Source organism: Montipora capricornis, chromosome 6 (assembly GCF_036669925.1).
Source record: "Montipora capricornis isolate CH-2021 chromosome 6, ASM3666992v2, whole genome shotgun sequence".
NCBI classification, from domain to species: Eukaryota; Metazoa; Cnidaria; class Anthozoa; order Scleractinia; family Acroporidae; genus Montipora; species Montipora capricornis.
This window is the reverse complement of record NC_090888.1, coordinates 1,457,949-1,472,243: the sequence shown is the minus strand read 5'-3', so window position 1 is coordinate 1,472,243 and position 14,295 is coordinate 1,457,949.

Genomic DNA, 14,295 nt, shown 5'->3' with positions numbered 1-14,295 from the left:
AGGCAACTTAAGAAGCACGAGACTGGCCCTCATCGAATGGCTCAAGCGCGGCCAGAGGAAATGATTTCTAGCCAGCTGCTCAAGAGTAGGCCTGGTGTGTGCTGTTAACTTAGATTTTGGATTTCTGAACAAGTTTTTGACGTTTTTATCATAGAAAATTCGCGACAAAGTTGTGCTTTCATTTCGCTATAATTCTCGTGTCAAAGAAACGGTATAATAATGTAAATAAGAGAATAAAGATATTTATATTTGCAGATTACCTGTCCTCTTACTACGAAAGTCAAGCTCTACATCTCTATGCAATAAGCGCATTCAAAATTTCCTCGTATTACTTGATAAAAGTATGTTTTTTTTTTGTTTTGTTTTTTTTGCTTTTTTTTTTTTTTGGAAAAAGGGTTTTTCTGCTTATATGAAAAATACGTTTTCTCTCCCGTCCCCTTCTTATGCATGATCTTCGCGGAAATTACATTCTGTTCCTCAATAAACCTGGAACAGCCAGTTATGGTCTTAGTTCTCTTTTTTCTTACGTATCAGCTAAGTTGCGGAATGCGCTACCTGATTTTATCCGTACCTATGAGTTTACTGGTTTTAAAAGAGAATCCAGGGCCGCATTTTGTACAGCGGCTTTTCTTTTTAATGAATATAACTTTAAATATTATGCATTTAGTAGGTATCTGTATATGCTATGTATTTTAGCTGTAAATGTAATGTCTCGAAGATATTAGCTCCTGTAGTTATTCGGAAAAAGCTTATGACTGAATGTATGTTACCTTTATCAGGGCGCATGCGCACACTTTGTAATCTGCGACTCCAGTGCTTACCATATGACACATAAATGACTTTTCTCTTGAATATATAAGCCATCTAATTGTTACACTATATTGACAAGGGCGGTTTGGAGCTGTGAGTAGGCGTGGGATTTGTCACATATGGTTTAGGGGCCGACATATCCCTCCCTCAATGCCGTACCGGGAGGCAAGGTCGGTAGCAGAAAGCAGCGAAGGGCCAACTGCGTCCAAAAGCGATCGCACGGGCCGAAATCCCGGGATGACTCGTTTGGTACGACGCTCCAGCGCCGGTGTCTGGAGGTACTGCGTTTTTCTCTCTTGTTCAAACATTCCGTCAGCGCATGCGCAAATGTTCTGGCTCTTCGATACTTAGCCTACCAAAAAAAATTAACATGCCGGTTTTTTTTTTTTGTTTTACCAGCAATTGAAATTTGAGTTGATTTTATAGGCATAAACGTAACGTAAGAACCGTGCGTGCCTGGTCTTGTCTCGGACAGAGGCGAGAGATGGTTTCATGCAGACTGGGACGCCTAAAATGCTCTGTTGTAAACATGGCGGTTCACGAGTGAAGTTGTCTCTCTGGCCTTTCTGTGGACGAATTCCAGGACCTACTGACACAATCTGGGCAACTTTTGAAAGCTAAAACCTTCAATCGATGCGTTATTTTGCTGGTAGGACTGGGTGGCCCGACACTTATGAAAAAAACTATGAAATGAGAATCGGGAGTCTTCCCTTGTCATGGAATGGCAGAATTACCCAGAATTCTTTTTGGGCATGAGCGAGGCAACTTAAGAAGCACGAGACTGGCCCTCATCGAATGGCTCAAGCGCGGCCAGAGGAAATGATTTCTAGCCAGCTGCTCAAGAGTAGGCCTGGTGTGTGCTGTTAACTTAGATTTTGGATTTCTGAACAAGTTTTTGACGTTTTTATCATAGAAAATTCGCGACAAAGTTGTGCTTTCATTTCGCTATAATTCTCGTGTCAAAGAAACGGTATAATAATGTAAATAAGAGAATAAAGATATTTATATTTGCAGATTACCTGTCCTCTTACTACGAAAGTCAAGCTCTACATCTCTATGCAATAAGCGCATTCAAAATTTCCTCGTATTACTTGATAAAAGTATGTTTTTTTTTTTTGTTTTTTGGTTTTTTTGTTTTTTTGGAAAAAGGGTTTTTCTGCTTATATGAAAAATACGTTTTCTCTCCCGTCCCCTTCTTATGCATGATCTTCGCGGAAATTACATTCTGTTCCTCAATAAACCTGGAACAGCCAGTTATGGTCTTAGTTCTCTTTTTTCTTACGTATCAGCTAAGTTGCGGAATGCGCTACCTGATTTTATCCGTACCTATGAGTTTACTGGTTTTAAAAGAGAATCCAGGGCCGCATTTTGTACAGCGGCTTTTCTTTTTAATGAATATAACTTTAAATATTATGCATTTAGTAGGTATCTGTATATGCTATGTATTTTAGCTGTAAATGTAATGTCTCGAAGATATTAGCTCCTGTAGTTATTCGGAAAAAGCTTATGACTGAATGTATGTTACCTTTATCAGGGCGCATGCGCACACTTTGTAATCTGCGACTCCAGTGCTTACCATATGACACATAAATGACTTTTCTCTTGAATATATAAGCCATCTAATTGTTACACTATATTGACAAGGGCGGTTTGGAGCTGTGAGTAGGCGTGGGATTTGTCACATATGGTTTAGGGGCCGACATATCCCTCCCTCAATGCCGTACCGGGAGGCAAGGTCGGTAGCAGAAAGCAGCGAAGGGCCAACTGCGTCCAAAAGCGATCGCACGGGCCGAAATCCCGGGATGACTCGTTTGGTACGACGCTCCAGCGCCGGTGTCTGGAGGTACTGCGTTTTTCTCTCTTGTTCAAACATTCCGTCAGCGCATGCGCAAATGTTCTGGCTCTTCGATACTTAGCCTACCAAAAAAAATTAACATGCCGGTTTTTTTTTTTTTGTTTTACCAGCAATTGAAATTTGAGTTGATTTTATAGGCATAAACGTAACGTAAGAACCGTGCGTGCCTGGTCTTGTCTCGGACAGAGGCGAGAGATGGTTTCATGCAGACTGGGACGCCTAAAATGCTCTGTTGTAAACATGGCGGTTCACGAGTGAAGTTGTCTCTCTGGCCTTTCTGTGGACGAATTCCAGGACCTACTGACACAATCTGGGCAACTTTTGAAAGCTAAAACCTTCAATCGATGCGTTATTTTGCTGGTAGGACTGGGTGGCCCGACACTTATGAAAAAAACTATGAAATGAGAATCGGGAGTCTTCCCTTGTCATGGAATGGCAGAATTACCCAGAATTCTTTTTGGGCATGAGCGAGGCAACTTAAGAAGCACGAGACTGGCCCTCATCGAATGGCTCAAGCGCGGCCAGAGGAAATGATTTCTAGCCAGCTACTCAAGAGTAGGCCTGGTGTGTGCTGTTAACTTAGATTTTGGATTTCTGAACAAGTTTTTGACGTTTTTATCATAGAAAATTCGCGACAAAGTTGTGCTTTCATTTCGCTATAATTCTCGTGTCAAAGAAACGGTATAATAATGTAAATAAGAGAATAAAGATATTTATATTTGCAGATTACCTGTCCTCTTACTACGAAAGTCAAGCTCTACATCTCTATGCAATAAGCGCATTCAAAATTTCCTCGTATTACTTGATAAAAGTATGTTTTTTTTTGTTTTGTTTTTTTTGCTTTTTTTTTTTTTTGGAAAAAGGGTTTTTCTGCTTATATGAAAAATACGTTTTCTCTCCCGTCCCCTTCTTATGCATGATCTTCGCGGAAATTACATTCTGTTCCTCAATAAACCTGGAACAGCCAGTTATGGTCTTAGTTCTCTTTTTTCTTACGTATCAGCTAAGTTGCGGAATGCGCTACCTGATTTTATCCGTACCTATGAGTTTACTGGTTTTAAAAGAGAATCCAGGGCCGCATTTTGTACAGCGGCTTTTCTTTTTAATGAATATAACTTTCAATATTATGCATTTAGTAGGTATCTGTATATGCTATGTATTTTAGCTGTAAATGTAATGTCTCGAAGATATTAGCTCCTGTAGTTATTCGGAAAAAGCTTATGACTGAATGTATGTTACCTTTATCAGGGCGCATGCGCACACTTTGTAATCTGCGACTCCAGTGCTTACCATATGACACATAAATGACTTTTCTCTTGAATATATAAGCCATCTAATTGTTACACTATATTGACAAGGGCGGTTTGGAGCTGTGAGTAGGCGTGGGATTTGTCACATATGGTTTAGGGGCCGACATATCCCTCCCTCAATGCCGTACCGGGAGGCAAGGTCGGTAGCAGAAAGCAGCGAAGGGCCAACTGCGTCCAAAAGCGATCGCACGGGCCGAAATCCCGGGATGACTCGTTTGGTACGACGCTCCAGCGCCGGTGTCTGGAGGTACTGCGTTTTTCTCTCTTGTTCAAACATTCCGTCAGCGCATGCGCAAATGTTCTGGCTCTTCGATACTTAGCCTACCAAAAAAAATTAACATGCCGGTTTTTTTTTTTTGTTTTACCAGCAATTGAAATTTGAGTTGATTTTATAGGCATAAACGTAACGTAAGAACCGTGCGTGCCTGGTCTTGTCTCGGACAGAGGCGAGAGATGGTTTCATGCAGACTGGGACGCCTAAAATGCTCTGTTGTAAACATGGCGGTTCACGAGTGAAGTTGTCTCTCTGGCCTTTCTGTGGACGAATTCCAGGACCTACTGACACAATCTGGGCAACTTTTGAAAGCTAAAACCTTCAATCGATGCGTTATTTTGCTGGTAGGACTGGGTGGCCCGACACTTATGAAAAAAACTATGAAATGAGAATCGGGAGTCTTCCCTTGTCATGGAATGGCAGAATTACCCAGAATTCTTTTTGGGCATGAGCGAGGCAACTTAAGAAGCACGAGACTGGCCCTCATCGAATGGCTCAAGCGCGGCCAGAGGAAATGATTTCTAGCCAGCTACTCAAGAGTAGGCCTGGTGTGTGCTGTTAACTTAGATTTTGGATTTCTGAACAAGTTTTTGACGTTTTTATCATAGAAAATTCGCGACAAAGTTGTGCTTTCATTTCGCTATAATTCTCGTGTCAAAGAAACGGTATAATAATGTAAATAAGAGAATAAAGATATTTATATTTGCAGATTACCTGTCCTCTTACTACGAAAGTCAAGCTCTACATCTCTATGCAATAAGCGCATTCAAAATTTCCTCGTATTACTTGATAAAAGTATGTTTTTTTTTTGTTTTGTTTTTTTTGCTTTTTTTTTTTTTTGGAAAAAGGGTTTTTCTGCTTATATGAAAAATACGTTTTCTCTCCCGTCCCCTTCTTATGCATGATCTTCGCGGAAATTACATTCTGTTCCTCAATAAACCTGGAACAGCCAGTTATGGTCTTAGTTCTCTTTTTTCTTACGTATCAGCTAAGTTGCGGAATGCGCTACCTGATTTTATCCGTACCTATGAGTTTACTGGTTTTAAAAGAGAATCCAGGGCCGCATTTTGTACAGCGGCTTTTCTTTTTAATGAATATAACTTTCAATATTATGCATTTAGTAGGTATCTGTATATGCTATGTATTTTAGCTGTAAATGTAATGTCTCGAAGATATTAGCTCCTGTAGTTATTCGGAAAAAGCTTATGACTGAATGTATGTTACCTTTATCAGGGCGCATGCGCACACTTTGTAATCTGCGACTCCAGTGCTTACCATATGACACATAAATGACTTTTCTCTTGAATATATAAGCCATCTAATTGTTACACTATATTGACAAGGGCGGTTTGGAGCTGTGAGTAGGCGTGGGATTTGTCACATATGGTTTAGGGGCCGACATATCCCTCCCTCAATGCCGTACCGGGAGGCAAGGTCGGTAGCAGAAAGCAGCGAAGGGCCAACTGCGTCCAAAAGCGATCGCACGGGCCGAAATCCCGGGATGACTCGTTTGGTACGACGCTCCAGCGCCGGTGTCTGGAGGTACTGCGTTTTTCTCTCTTGTTCAAACATTCCGTCAGCGCATGCGCAAATGTTCTGGCTCTTCGATACTTAGCCTACCAAAAAAAATTAACATGCCGGTTTTTTTTTTTTGTTTTACCAGCAATTGAAATTTGAGTTGATTTTATAGGCATAAACGTAACGTAAGAACCGTGCGTGCCTGGTCTTGTCTCGGACAGAGGCGAGAGATGGTTTCATGCAGACTGGGACGCCTAAAATGCTCTGTTGTAAACATGGCGGTTCACGAGTGAAGTTGTCTCTCTGGCCTTTCTGTGGACGAATTCCAGGACCTACTGACACAATCTGGGCAACTTTTGAAAGCTAAAACCTTCAATCGATGCGTTATTTTGCTGGTAGGACTGGGTGGCCCGACACTTATGAAAAAAACTATGAAATGAGAATCGGGAGTCTTCCCTTGTCATGGAATGGCAGAATTACCCAGAATTCTTTTTGGGCATGAGCGAGGCAACTTAAGAAGCACGAGACTGGCCCTCATCGAATGGCTCAAGCGCGGCCAGAGGAAATGATTTCTAGCCAGCTACTCAAGAGTAGGCCTGGTGTGTGCTGTTAACTTAGATTTTGGATTTCTGAACAAGTTTTTGACGTTTTTATCATAGAAAATTCGCGACAAAGTTGTGCTTTCATTTCGCTATAATTCTCGTGTCAAAGAAACGGTATAATAATGTAAATAAGAGAATAAAGATATTTATATTTGCAGATTACCTGTCCTCTTACTACGAAAGTCAAGCTCTACATCTCTATGCAATAAGCGCATTCAAAATTTCCTCGTATTACTTGATAAAAGTATGTTTTTTTTTTGTTTTGTTTTTTTTGCTTTTTTTTTTTTTTGGAAAAAGGGTTTTTCTGCTTATATGAAAAATACGTTTTCTCTCCCGTCCCCTTCTTATGCATGATCTTCGCGGAAATTACATTCTGTTCCTCAATAAACCTGGAACAGCCAGTTATGGTCTTAGTTCTCTTTTTTCTTACGTATCAGCTAAGTTGCGGAATGCGCTACCTGATTTTATCCGTACCTATGAGTTTACTGGTTTTAAAAGAGAATCCAGGGCCGCATTTTGTACAGCGGCTTTTCTTTTTAATGAATATAACTTTCAATATTATGCATTTAGTAGGTATCTGTATATGCTATGTATTTTAGCTGTAAATGTAATGTCTCGAAGATATTAGCTCCTGTAGTTATTCGGAAAAAGCTTATGACTGAATGTATGTTACCTTTATCAGGGCGCATGCGCACACTTTGTAATCTGCGACTCCAGTGCTTACCATATGACACATAAATGACTTTTCTCTTGAATATATAAGCCATCTAATTGTTACACTATATTGACAAGGGCGGTTTGGAGCTGTGAGTAGGCGTGGGATTTGTCACATATGGTTTAGGGGCCGACATATCCCTCCCTCAATGCCGTACCGGGAGGCAAGGTCGGTAGCAGAAAGCAGCGAAGGGCCAACTGCGTCCAAAAGCGATCGCACGGGCCGAAATCCCGGGATGACTCGTTTGGTACGACGCTCCAGCGCCGGTGTCTGGAGGTACTGCGTTTTTCTCTCTTGTTCAAACATTCCGTCAGCGCATGCGCAAATGTTCTGGCTCTTCGATACTTAGCCTACCAAAAAAAATTAACATGCCGGTTTTTTTTTTTTGTTTTACCAGCAATTGAAATTTGAGTTGATTTTATAGGCATAAACGTAACGTAAGAACCGTGCGTGCCTGGTCTTGTCTCGGACAGAGGCGAGAGATGGTTTCATGCAGACTGGGACGCCTAAAATGCTCTGTTGTAAACATGGCGGTTCACGAGTGAAGTTGTCTCTCTGGCCTTTCTGTGGACGAATTCCAGGACCTACTGACACAATCTGGGCAACTTTTGAAAGCTAAAACCTTCAATCGATGCGTTATTTTGCTGGTAGGACTGGGTGGCCCGACACTTATGAAAAAAACTATGAAATGAGAATCGGGAGTCTTCCCTTGTCATGGAATGGCAGAATTACCCAGAATTCTTTTTGGGCATGAGCGAGGCAACTTAAGAAGCACGAGACTGGCCCTCATCGAATGGCTCAAGCGCGGCCAGAGGAAATGATTTCTAGCCAGCTACTCAAGAGTAGGCCTGGTGTGTGCTGTTAACTTAGATTTTGGATTTCTGAACAAGTTTTTGACGTTTTTATCATAGAAAATTCGCGACAAAGTTGTGCTTTCATTTCGCTATAATTCTCGTGTCAAAGAAACGGTATAATAATGTAAATAAGAGAATAAAGATATTTATATTTGCAGATTACCTGTCCTCTTACTACGAAAGTCAAGCTCTACATCTCTATGCAATAAGCGCATTCAAAATTTCCTCGTATTACTTGATAAAAGTATGTTTTTTTTTGTTTTGTTTTTTTGCTTTTTTTTTTTTTTGGAAAAAGGGTTTTTCTGCTTATATGAAAAATACGTTTTCTCTCCCGTCCCCTTCTTATGCATAATCTTCGCGGAAATTACATTCTGTTCCTCAATAAACCTGGAACAGCCAGTTATGGTCTTAGTTCTCTTTTTTCTTACGTATCAGCTAAGTTGCGGAATGCGCTACCTGATTTTATCCGTACCTATGAGTTTACTGGTTTTAAAAGAGAATCCAGGGCCGCATTTTGTACAGCGGCTTTTCTTTTTAATGAATATAACTTTCAATATTATGCATTTAGTAGGTATCTGTATATGCTATGTATTTTAGCTGTAAATGTAATGTCTCGAAGATATTAGCTCCTGTAGTTATTCGGAAAAAGCTTATGACTGAATGTATGTTACCTTTATCAGGGCGCATGCGCACACTTTGTAATCTGCGACTCCAGTGCTTACCATATGACACATAAATGACTTTTCTCTTGAATATATAAGCCATCTAATTGTTACACTATATTGACAAGGGCGGTTTGGAGCTGTGAGTTGGCGTGGGATTTGTCACATATGGTTTAGGGGCCGACATATCCCTCCCTCAATGCCGTACCGGGAGGGCAAGGTCGGTAGCAGAAAGCAGCGAAGGGCCAACTGCGTCCAAAAGCGATCGCACGGGCCGAAATCCCGGGATGACTCGTTTGGTACGACGCTCCAGCGCCGGTGTCTGGAGGTACTGCGTTTTTCTCTCTTGTTCAAACATTCCGTCAGCGCATGCGCAAATGTTCTGGCTCTTCGATACTTAGCCTACCAAAAAAAATTAACATGCCGGTTTTTTTTTTTTTGTTTTACCAGCAATTGAAATTTGAGTTGATTTTATAGGCATAAACGTAACGTAAGAACCGTGCGTGCCTGGTCTTGTCTCGGACAGAGGCGAGAGATGGTTTCATGCAGACTGGGACGCCTAAAATGCTCTGTTGTAAACATGGCGGTTCACGAGTGAAGTTGTCTCTCTGGCCTTTCTGTGGACGAATTCCAGGACCTACTGACACAATCTGGGCAACTTTTGAAAGCTAAAACCTTCAATCGATGCGTTATTTTGCTGGTAGGACTGGGTGGCCCGACACTTATGAAAAAAACTATGAAATGAGAATCGGGAGTCTTCCCTTGTCATGGAATGGCAGAATTACCCAGAATTCTTTTTGGGCATGAGCGAGGCAACTTAAGAAGCACGAGACTGGCCCTCATCGAATGGCTCAAGCGCGGCCAGAGGAAATGATTTCTAGCCAGCTACTCAAGAGTAGGCCTGGTGTGTGCTGTTAACTTAGATTTTGGATTTCTGAACAAGTTTTTGACGTTTTTATCATAGAAAATTCGCGACAAAGTTGTGCTTTCATTTCGCTATAATTCTCGTGTCAAAGAAACGGTATAATAATGTAAATAAGAGAATAAAGATATTTATATTTGCAGATTACCTGTCCTCTTACTACGAAAGTCAAGCTCTACATCTCTATGCAATAAGCGCATTCAAAATTTCCTCGTATTACTTGATAAAAGTATTTTTTTTTTTTTTTTTTTTTTTTTTGCTTTTTTTTTTTTTTTTTGGAAAAAGGGTTTTTCTGCTTATATGAAAAATACGTTTTCTCTCCCGTCCCCTTCTTATGCATAATCTTCGCGGAAATTACATTCTGTTCCTCAATAAACCTGGAACAGCCAGTTATGGTCTTAGTTCTCTTTTTTCTTACGTATCAGCTAAGTTGCGGAATGCGCTACCTGATTTTATCCGTACCTATGAGTTTACTGGTTTTAAAAGAGAATCCAGGGCCGCATTTTGTACAGCGGCTTTTCTTTTTAATGAATATAACTTTCAATATTATGCATTTAGTAGGTATCTGTATATGCTATGTATTTTAGCTGTAAATGTAATGTCTCGAAGATATTAGCTCCTGTAGTTATTCGGAAAAAGCTTATGACTGAATGTATGTTACCTTTATCAGGGCGCATGCGCACACTTTGTAATCTGCGACTCCAGTGCTTACCATATGACACATAAATGACTTTTCTCTTGAATATATAAGCCATCTAATTGTTACACTATATTGACAAGGGCGGTTTGGAGCTGTGAGTAGGCGTGGGATTTGTCACATATGGTTTAGGGGCCGACATATCCCTCCCTCAATGCCGTACCGGGAGGCAAGGTCGGTAGCAGAAAGCAGCGAAGGGCCAACTGCGTCCAAAAGCGATCGCACGGGCCGAAATCCCGGGATGACTCGTTTGGTACGACGCTCCAGCGCCGGTGTCTGGAGGTACTGCGTTTTTCTCTCTTGTTCAAACATTCCGTCAGCGCATGCGCAAATGTTCTGGCTCTTCGATACTTAGCCTACCAAAAAAAATTAACATGCCGGTTTTTTTTTTTTGTTTTACCAGCAATTGAAATTTGAGTTGATTTTATAGGCATAAACGTAACGTAAGAACCGTGCGTGCCTGGTCTTGTCTCGGACAGAGGCGAGAGATGGTTTCATGCAGACTGGGACGCCTAAAATGCTCTGTTGTAAACATGGCGGTTCACGAGTGAAGTTGTCTCTCTGGCCTTTCTGTGGACGAATTCCAGGACCTACTGACACAATCTGGGCAACTTTTGAAAGCTAAAACCTTCAATCGATGCGTTATTTTGCTGGTAGGACTGGGTGGCCCGACACTTATGAAAAAAACTATGAAATGAGAATCGGGAGTCTTCCCTTGTCATGGAATGGCAGAATTACCCAGAATTCTTTTTGGGCATGAGCGAGGCAACTTAAGAAGCACGAGACTGGCCCTCATCGAATGGCTCAAGCGCGGCCAGAGGAAATGATTTCTAGCCAGCTACTCAAGAGTAGGCCTGGTGTGTGCTGTTAACTTAGATTTTGGATTTCTGAACAAGTTTTTGACGTTTTTATCATAGAAAATTCGCGACAAAGTTGTGCTTTCATTTCGCTATAATTCTCGTGTCAAAGAAACGGTATAATAATGTAAATAAGAGAATAAAGATATTTATATTTGCAGATTACCTGTCCTCTTACTACGAAAGTCAAGCTCTACATCTCTATGCAATAAGCGCATTCAAAATTTCCTCGTATTACTTGATAAAAGTATGTTTTTTTTTTGTTTTGTTTTTTTTGCTTTTTTTTTTTTTTGGAAAAAGGGTTTTTCTGCTTATATGAAAAATACGTTTTCTCTCCCGTCCCCTTCTTATGCATAATCTTCGCGGAAATTACATTCTGTTCCTCAATAAACCTGGAACAGCCAGTTATGGTCTTAGTTCTCTTTTTTCTTACGTATCAGCTAAGTTGCGGAATGCGCTACCTGATTTTATCCGTACCTATGAGTTTACTGGTTTTAAAAGAGAATCCAGGGCCGCATTTTGTACAGCGGCTTTTCTTTTTAATGAATATAACTTTCAATATTATGCATTTAGTAGGTATCTGTATATGCTATGTATTTTAGCTGTAAATGTAATGTCTCGAAGATATTAGCTCCTGTAGTTATTCGGAAAAAGCTTATGACTGAATGTATGTTACCTTTATCAGGGCGCATGCGCACACTTTGTAATCTGCGACTCCAGTGCTTACCATATGACACATAAATGACTTTTCTCTTGAATATATAAGCCATCTAATTGTTACACTATATTGACAAGGGCGGTTTGGAGCTGTGAGTAGGCGTGGGATTTGTCACATATGGTTTAGGGGCCGACATATCCCTCCCTCAATGCCGTACCGGGAGGCAAGGTCGGTAGCAGAAAGCAGCGAAGGGCCAACTGCGTCCAAAAGCGATCGCACGGGCCGAAATCCCGGGATGACTCGTTTGGTACGACGCTCCAGCGCCGGTTTCTGGAGGTACTGCGTTTTTCTCTCTTGTTCAAACATTCCGTCAGCGCATGCGCAAATGTTCTGGCTCTTCGATACTTAGCCTACCAAAAAAAATTAACATGCCGGTTTTTTTTTTTGTTTTACCAGCAATTGAAATTTGAGTTGATTTTATAGGCATAAACGTAACGTAAGAACCGTGCGTGCCTGGTCTTGTCTCGGACAGAGGCGAGAGATGGTTTCATGCAGACTGGGACGCCTAAAATGCTCTGTTGTAAACATGGCGGTTCACGAGTGAAGTTGTCTCTCTGGCCTTTCTGTGGACGAATTCCAGGACCTACTGACACAATCTGGGCAACTTTTGAAAGCTAAAACCTTCAATCGATGCGTTATTTTGCTGGTAGGACTGGGTGGCCCGACACTTATGAAAAAAACTATGAAATGAGAATCGGGAGTCTTCCCTTGTCATGGAATGGCAGAATTACCCAGAATTCTTTTTGGGCATGAGCGAGGCAACTTAAGAAGCACGAGACTGGCCCTCATCGAATGGCTCAAGCGCGGCCAGAGGAAATGATTTCTAGCCAGCTACTCAAGAGTAGGCCTGGTGTGTGCTGTTAACTTAGATTTTGGATTTCTGAACAAGTTTTTGACGTTTTTATCATAGAAAATTCGCGACAAAGTTGTGCTTTCATTTCGCTATAATTCTCGTGTCAAAGAAACGGTATAATAATGTAAATAAGAGAATAAAGATATTTATATTTGCAGATTACCTGTCCTCTTACTACGAAAGTCAAGCTCTACATCTCTATGCAATAAGCGCATTCAAAATTTCCTCGTATTACTTGATAAAAGTATGTTTTTTTTTTGTTTTGTTTTTTTTTGTTTTTTTTTTTTTTGGAAAAAGGGTTTTTCTGCTTATATGAAAAATACGTTTTCTCTCCCGTCCCCTTCTTATGCATAATCTTCGCGGAAATTACATTCTGTTCCTCAATAAACCTGGAACAGCCAGTTATGGTCTTAGTTCTCTTTTTTCTTACGTATCAGCTAAGTTGCGGAATGCGCTACCTGATTTTATCCGTACCTATGAGTTTACTGGTTTTAAAAGAGAATCCAGGGCCGCATTTTGTACAGCGGCTTTTCTTTTTAATGAATATAACTTTCAATATTATGCATTTAGTAGGTATCTGTATATGCTATGTATTTTAGCTGTAAATGTAATGTCTCGAAGATATTAGCTCCTGTAGTTATTCGGAAAAAGCTTATGACTGAATGTATGTTACCTTTATCAGGGCGCATGCGCACACTTTGTAATCTGCGACTCCAGTGCTTACCATATGACACATAAATGACTTTTCTCTTGAATATATAAGCCATCTAATTGTTACACTATATTGACAAGGGCGGTTTGGAGCTGTGAGTAGGCGTGGGATTTGTCACATATGGTTTAGGGGCCGACATATCCCTCCCTCAATGCCGTACCGGGAGGCAAGGTCGGTAGCAGAAAGCAGCGAAGGGCCAACTGCGTCCAAAAGCGATCGCACGGGCCGAAATCCCGGGATGACTCGTTTGGTACGACGCTCCAGCGCCGGTTTCTGGAGGTACTGCGTTTTTCTCTCTTGTTCAAACATTCCGTCAGCGCATGCGCAAATGTTCTGGCTCTTCGATACTTAGCCTACCAAAAAAATTAACATGCCGGTTTTTTTTTTTTGTTTTACCAGCAATTGAAATTTGAGTTGATTTTATAGGCATAAACGTAACGTAAGAACCGTGCGTGCCTGGTCTTGTCTCGGACAGAGGCGAGAGATGGTTTCATGCAGACTGGGACGCCTAAAATGCTCTGTTGTAAACATGGCGGTTCACGAGTGAAGTTGTCTCTCTGGCCTTTCTGTGGACGAATTCCAGGACCTACTGACACAATCTGGGCAACTTTTGAAAGCTAAAACCTTCAATCGATGCGTTATTTTGCTGGTAGGACTGGGTGGCCCGACACTTATGAAAAAAACTATGAAATGAGAATCGGGAGTCTTCCCTTGTCATGGAATGGCAGAATTACCCAGAATTCTTTTTGGGCATGAGCGAGGCAACTTAAGAAGCACGAGACTGGCCCTCATCGAATGGCTCAAGCGCGGCCAGAGGAAATGATTCCTAGCCAGCTACTCAAGAGTAGGCCTGGTGTGTGCTGTTAACTTAGATTTTGGATTTCTGAACAAGTTTTTGACGTTTTTATCATAGAAAATTCGCGACAAAGTTGTGCT